This window comes from Amblyomma maculatum, chromosome 10 (assembly GCF_055883805.1).
Source record: "Amblyomma maculatum isolate TAMU_Amacu chromosome 10, ASM5588380v1, whole genome shotgun sequence".
Lineage (NCBI taxonomy): Eukaryota > Metazoa > Arthropoda > Arachnida > Ixodida > Ixodidae > Amblyomma > Amblyomma maculatum.
The window spans coordinates 4826416-4833235 of record NC_139353.1 but is presented as its reverse complement, the minus strand read 5'-3'; the positions used below and the strand labels follow the sequence as shown (position 1 = coordinate 4833235).

The following is a 6820-nucleotide window of genomic DNA, read 5'->3' as shown; positions in this document are numbered from 1 at the left end:
ATCTCTTGAAAAGGGCGCGCACCTTGAATTTATATTGGAAGAGCTACGCCGGATATCTTTGGCTTTAAGTGCTATTTTGTTAGATGCTGTCGTACATTAACGCCATTGTTCGTAGAGCAGTGACCTTGGCTCAAAAATATATGGCAATCGACACATCTGAAAACAAGTAAATAAGAAACGCTTGCTCGAAGCGTGAATGAAAACAAAATGTCGTCTTTCTGCCACCGCCTATTTAAACATCTCACGGCGCCAAGCAAGGTAAATTATTTTTCTCGCACGAAGTTCAGAGAAGAAATGCTGTACTCCTTTACAGCACAGGTATTCTTGCCGATGGGTGAGTGTTTTATAGTAGCATTTAATGGTACTGTGTTGTTCTTATTGTATTCAGCGCAGTTCAGTCTGAAAAAGCGGGGATGTTTATACACGTTTTTCACTAACAGAATTGCCTTTTATTTATCATATTTTCTGTGTAATTACATTGCAGACGAGCAGAGTTTGTTATAAGGGCTTTAACTGCAGTATGTCACAATATAAAAGTCTTTAAAAGAGCACCTATCTATTCTATAATAAATATATGAAGCCATTTATTGTAAGCCAAGGAAATTATTACGTTATGATTTTCGATTCGTGCTTGCCAGAGGTATATCAATATGGCAATCCTTTAATACATGAAATATACTTGAATATAGAGTTCTATAAGAAACTGGAACATACCATGGTTTGGAATCTGCGCCCACCACCTTCATGTGTTTCGTATGGTGTTCACCAAACTGATTGATGACTTTGGCTCTCCAAACTATTACTTTTGTGTGTAGCCGAACACAGCAAATTTTCACCAGGGTCCACTTCTATCATTGTGGAAGGTGCAAGGCGTCCTGCCAGAACCTCGCTGTATCAGCCCTTTAATCTAGTTACGGTGGAAGGACAACAAGAACTCCAACAAGATTCCAGTCGCACTACATAATAAAAGGTAGTGAAACGAGGGCTCCATCGTGTATTGGATTTTGTCACGAAGGCGTGACAATGCCGAAGACAGCAAACGAAGAGACCGGTGTTGTAGGTAAACTCGCTCTTCATTGAGCTCACTTGCGCCTTCAAAAGAATTAGGCAACACGGCGGTGGCGATAACGGCAAGCGCGCTCGCCGGTGGGCGCTTGCCGGTCGCCGAAGCAAGCATGTCCGTCGCTGCAGTCAACGATCAATACAAATGCGGCGAAAAAACATCTAGATAAAGCCGCAAACGGTGACTAGCATAACCTGGAACATTGTACAAACGCGAGTGGCCGGAATCTTCGAGATAAATCTTTGCGCATCTTGCACGACAAAGAAAATGGTAAAGCAGCGTCTAGCGAGAACAAGCATGAACAAACAAGCAGTACAGAATCGGTCCGTGCGCTACAATCACAGTGATAAGGCCGCTTGCCGGCGGCTGTCAAAAAAGAACAAATAATGACTTGAATGGTTCGTGGCATTACTGCCCCCTTATATAGGCATCACCTTTATGCTTACGAAACAAACACAGAAATAACGGTAAAGAAAACACTAGAAATTAAAATAAAGGAATTTAGCGCGCTTAGTAAGGCTTCAGGCGCACAATATGGACGATTTCTGGGCGCGCCGGGCGCCGCTTTGATGTGGTCGTGCCGTCGGGGATGATTTTAATGAATCGCGGCATCGAAAGCCCAGAAACTAAAAGAACACTGAAATTGCTTTGCAACGTTGGATAATCTAAAAATAGTATGGTGATCTCATTTCGCTTCAAAGATAATAATGGAAAGACGGCCTGTGGGGCGAGTTGGTTCATGACTTGAAAACCACTACGGCACAAAGGCGACGACACAAGCTACGACGACGACAATGGACTAGCCCCGAAAATTTTTACATATGTGGATGACTTTCTTGTAATACTGAAAACTAGCGCTAGAATAACGTGCCATGGCTCTATGGGAAACATACTATCCGCCTTCAGACAACAAGAGAAAGGGCTCGTTTTTACGCATGAACTGCTAGACAATGACAGCCTAAAGTTTTTTAGATATTAACATCCTATTCTGAAAAGGTAGGTTGTGCTGGATGTATTTCCTTCGGGCAAAAAAAAAAAAAATAGTGCTTCCGTACCGACCTGGGCACTCCAAGACGGTCAAAAGGGCATATTGCTTCACTTTGCTTCGAATCCGCGCTGCCTAAATATTCTGCTCACATGGCCGAGGCTAGCTTCAAAAGTCAGATTGAAAAGCTTCAAACGGCTGGCTTCCCATGTTCTGTCATTTTTGGTGTAGCTCCGACCCTTCTTCTAAAAATGAAAGGCAAGAAGAAGCCTTATGGCGAGATGGGAACTAGGCGACCACAAGTGGTACCATATATACCCCGAGCGGCGCACAACCCGAAGGTGGCAAGCCGCTACGAGGATCCTGTCGGGTTTTCTGCACCTAAAAAGCTGCGAGAGTTTTGCTCAAAGACTGGGCAAAGAAGAAACCCGTGTGCAATAACAGGCATAGTAGGCCTTTCGTTTCTTGTGCCGTCGGCGTGGTGTATGTAATTCCACTAACATGTGGAAGGGCCTACATAGGCCAGACAGAGCACGGGAGCGTGACAAATCACTAGAGAAAGGAGCAGGATCGAATTTGCCTCTCCAGTGTATAGATTTTGGGTGTGAGCCAGTACTTAGCATTATCAGGATCCTAGGCAGAAGTCGTGATCAGGTGGCAAGATAAATTTTTGAAACCTTTTTCATTGAAAAAAAAAAAAAAAAAAAAGCCACAAAGTGATTACTTGGTGGCTCTTCGGAAAAATGAAGTTTGCGTCTTGAAAACGTTTCTACGATTTGCTTTGCCACGGATTTTTTGTGTCTGACGACCTGCATTTGGTGGTACTGTGTATTGTTTTTTTTTCTTTTTTTTTATTGTTTTAACGTTCGAGGGTTTTATTCCTTTTGCTTCGAATACTTGACACTGCTTTTGCTATGAGTGACTGACTGCTATTGCTACGATGTTTTTGGTACCTTTTTTTTCTTATTTTACCTTGTTTGTTTTTTGTTTGTATGTTCTAGGTTTTGAGGGCTATTGCTTCGATTACTTGACACTGCTTTTGTTACGATTGGCTGACTGCTGTTGCTAAGTTTTGTATCGTTTATATTTCGTTACCTTTGTTTTAAGTATTTATTCATATGTGTTTAGCCATATCATTTGCTTATTCATGATACCGGCATGGTTGATATCGATTAAACTTTGAACAAATGCGTGAGCGAGGGCTTAAATATGTCCCTCTTTCTTCCAATAATCAGTCGGTAGTGTGCGCATATGTTGTTCTTTTCTTTCTTGTGTCGTCGTCCTTGCACCGTACTGCTTTTCAAGATATTACCTGGAAAGAGGTGAACTCCGTCAAATATCCCTTGCCTTTATTAGAAAAACTTATTTTGTGTTAAACTAGACCAAACGTTGGAAAATGATGATACATAATATTTTTAATTTATTTATGCTATCTGCGTCGCATTAAGGTCACCTTACACACTCACGTGAATCATACACAAGCATGTCACTCCATTTACAATTAAACACATACAGAGGCTGTGCGTAGTGGACGCTGCTTAACCTGGAGTGCAGGATTCTGCTTCGCCTTCCGCAACCCGGCATAGTTAGCCACAACACAAACGTGTAGGAAGATGCGGTGCAAAACACGCACACGTGACGTAGGTATCCCACGAATTCTCTCCGCAACATAATTTTTAAGCTACCTTCATTGGCACCGAGAATAAATGCGATCGAAAATGAAGCGCCTCCTCTCCCCTTAGCGTCAGCTTGTGCCGGCGCTAGAACAAATAAAAGAGCACTGAATTTGCATTGGAGTAATGCGAAAGCATGGATGCTGCTGTTGGTTGCTTCTGGTTGCTTCTGGTTGCTTCTAGTTGCTTCTAGTTGCTTAATTCAAATCTTGTTTATCCATTTTAGTCTTTGGTACTTTCCAATTGAGCGACAATCCCTTCCTATGCCCTTTTCTGGCACTTCTTCCGATTGCATGACGTTCAGTCCGCTACGTCACATTATTTCACGCACTACACGATCCGCACTAAACCCCTTACCAGACCGACGGGGCAGACTAGGATGCCGGACTGGGCAAAATTCAGAAAAGAAGATAATGTTAGTTCTATCCAGGAGCAGGGATACCAAGCCTGGACTAAACAGCTGCTGACCAGTCTCCGTTCGACGGAAACGCGGGTAAAGCTCTCTGAGGCGGTGACGGATGTGGACAACCAACTCCTCTACTTCTGGGAAGCCAGACGCAGCCGCCGGGGTGGTGCAGTGGTAAGACGCCCGACTACTGTGCCGGAGTACCCGGGTTCGAACCCGACCTCGGCGGCTGCGTTTCGATGCAGGCGAAACGAAGTGGCGTCCGTGTGCTGTGCGATGTCAGCGCACGTTAAAGATCCCCAGGTGGTCGAAATTGCTCCGTAGCCCTCCACTACGGCTCCTCTTTCGCTCTTTCCACTTTCACTCCCACCTTCCTCCCTTTGGTTGAGGTGTCCACAGAAAACAGGTGAGACAGTTACCGCGCCTTTCTCTTCCTATATAAATCAATCGATTAGGTTAAAAGATGGCGCAGGCAGAAACATAACCGCAAGCTAAAAACCCGGATCGCAGCGATAACAAAAGAGGCGGCAGAATACGCGGTGCATCTCGCGGACGCTAACTGGGTAGAGAGGTGCAACGCGGCAGCTCGGCAAATGTCTGGCGAAAACACATGGCGTCTCTTCCGAGCTCTCATAGATCCAAACCAGAGGCGCACCGAGTCACAGAAATACCTGCAGAGAGCAATGCACGCATTTCAAGGAAATACAGCCCAGCTAGCGCTGAAGCTCCGAGACCAGTACTTGAGCACGACCCAAGACCCAAGGGGAGAAGCTTACAGGTACAGTGGAGACGAAAATGTTGAGCTAGATGAACCTTTCAACAGGATAGTTAAGCGGGCGAGTTGGTGATACATCATCCAAAAAAACAGCGTAAACAAACGGGGACGACAGGAAGAAACAACAGGAACAGGCGCTGACTCTCAACTAAAATTTAATCGCAGAAAACACAATTATATAAGGTACAGAAAACAAAACACCAAAACCAGACCGCATGTGTTACTATGTGATGTCCAGATATGCAACTTCGCAGTCACGCAGGAGCAGGGAAGGTTTGCTGACACACAATCTTTCTTTCTTGGCCATATTATACGCCTCGATGATTTCCCTGGTCAACTGGTCGGGGTGTTTGTACAAAATGTCAATATAATGTAAAGACGGAAAACAGGATTGACACTCACGGCAATGATCAACTAGATTAGTGGAGCGATTAGATTCTAATGAGTTGAGATGTTCTCTGAGACGTGTGTTAATACATCGTCCCGTTTGCCCAATGTATATCTGACCACAGGACAAGGGAATTTTATAAACTACCCCTTTGGAGCACGGCACAAATCTTTTATCGTGTTTAACAGCACAAGACGGTACAGATTTATTAGGATTACGGGACTTATTTTCTACCACTGAACAAATTTTATTGAGCTTATTAGGGGCCGAAAAAACAACATCAACTTCATACCTATGGGCAACATTTTTAAGACCATGAGAAAGGCGATGAACATAGGGAAGAACTGCGGACTTTCTCCGTTTCTGTTCTTTCTGTGAAGGCGGCAGCAATGCCGGCGATTTAAGCTTTTTGATTATTTTATTGCAACCCAAAGTTAGAAGCTCAGCTGGATAACCCGCTTCCCTAAGTCTCTTAGCCTGGTTATCGAAACTTTCTTTCATAACATGGTGACAGGATTTTGACAACTCAGAAGACAATGATGAAACAACAATTCCACATTTCACTACCTTAGAATGATGCGATTTATAGTTTAGCAGCGGTTTATTGGCCCGTGGTGCGTAATTCCAACACATGTGCCCCTTCCCTTCAGTCAAACACAAATCTAAGAATTGCATCTTGTTATCAACCGGTACCTCAGTGGTGAACTGCAAACCCCACGAATTAGCTTTGAATGCTTCTAACACTGTAGACATGTGCCTAGCAAAGTTCGTTTTTTCAATGAGAATCAAAAAATCATCAACGTATCTGAAAATTTGGAACTGTATCCCAACCAAATCTTTCTGGATACCTCGATCCACGAATGACAAAAAAAATTTCACTAAGAGCAGGCGCTACTCTAGACCCAATACAAACGCCCGCTTTCTGGGAATAGAGTGTGCCTTCCCATTCAACAAAGGTAGAGTTCACATAAAACGACAACAGCTCAAGGAACCCAGACACTGAAATACCGCAGCCACTTATGAATTGTTCCTCATCATTGTCCGAAGTGATGCAATCAAAAACAGCAGTCATCATTTCCTTGTGCGGCAGAGAGTAGAACAAATCTACCACGTCTATGCTAAAGCTGAGCATGAGCCTGGGTTTTGCTGCTGTAAGAACTTGACGACACACTCAGAGTTTGGTACCTTAAAAGGATCATTAATAGATAAAGCTGCCAAATGTTTCTGTAAATAGCCAGAAATTTCATGTTGCCAGGTACTCTTCTCCGTCACAATGGCCCTAAATGGTAATCCTGTTTTATGTGTCTTAGCAGAGAAGAAAATCTTTAAACAGTTACTTTTTGCCTTGATTACAGTGCCTTTTAGTCGCTCCAAATTCAATTGTTCAAGTAGTTGCACAGCCCTGCTTTTTACCTTCTGTAACTTAGCCGAGATCGGCTGAAAGTTCTTCTCGATGGCTACTAATGCTTTATCCGAAAACAACGATGCAGGTAAAACTACAAAACAACCCTCTTTATCCGCAGTTACCAG

General features: G+C 43.7%; 1 long non-coding RNA gene across 1 annotated transcript in view; it reads left to right on the top strand.

Moving 5' to 3' along the window:
- Positions 1–226: 226 nt before the first annotated feature.
- LOC146175431 (uncharacterized) overlaps positions 227–6820 on the top strand; it is a 39456-nt gene continuing 32862 nt past the window's right edge. Inside the window, exon 1 of the long non-coding RNA XR_014701138.1 lies at positions 227–334. This is a non-coding gene — a long non-coding RNA (uncharacterized LOC146175431). The remainder of the gene's footprint in view (positions 335–6820) is intronic.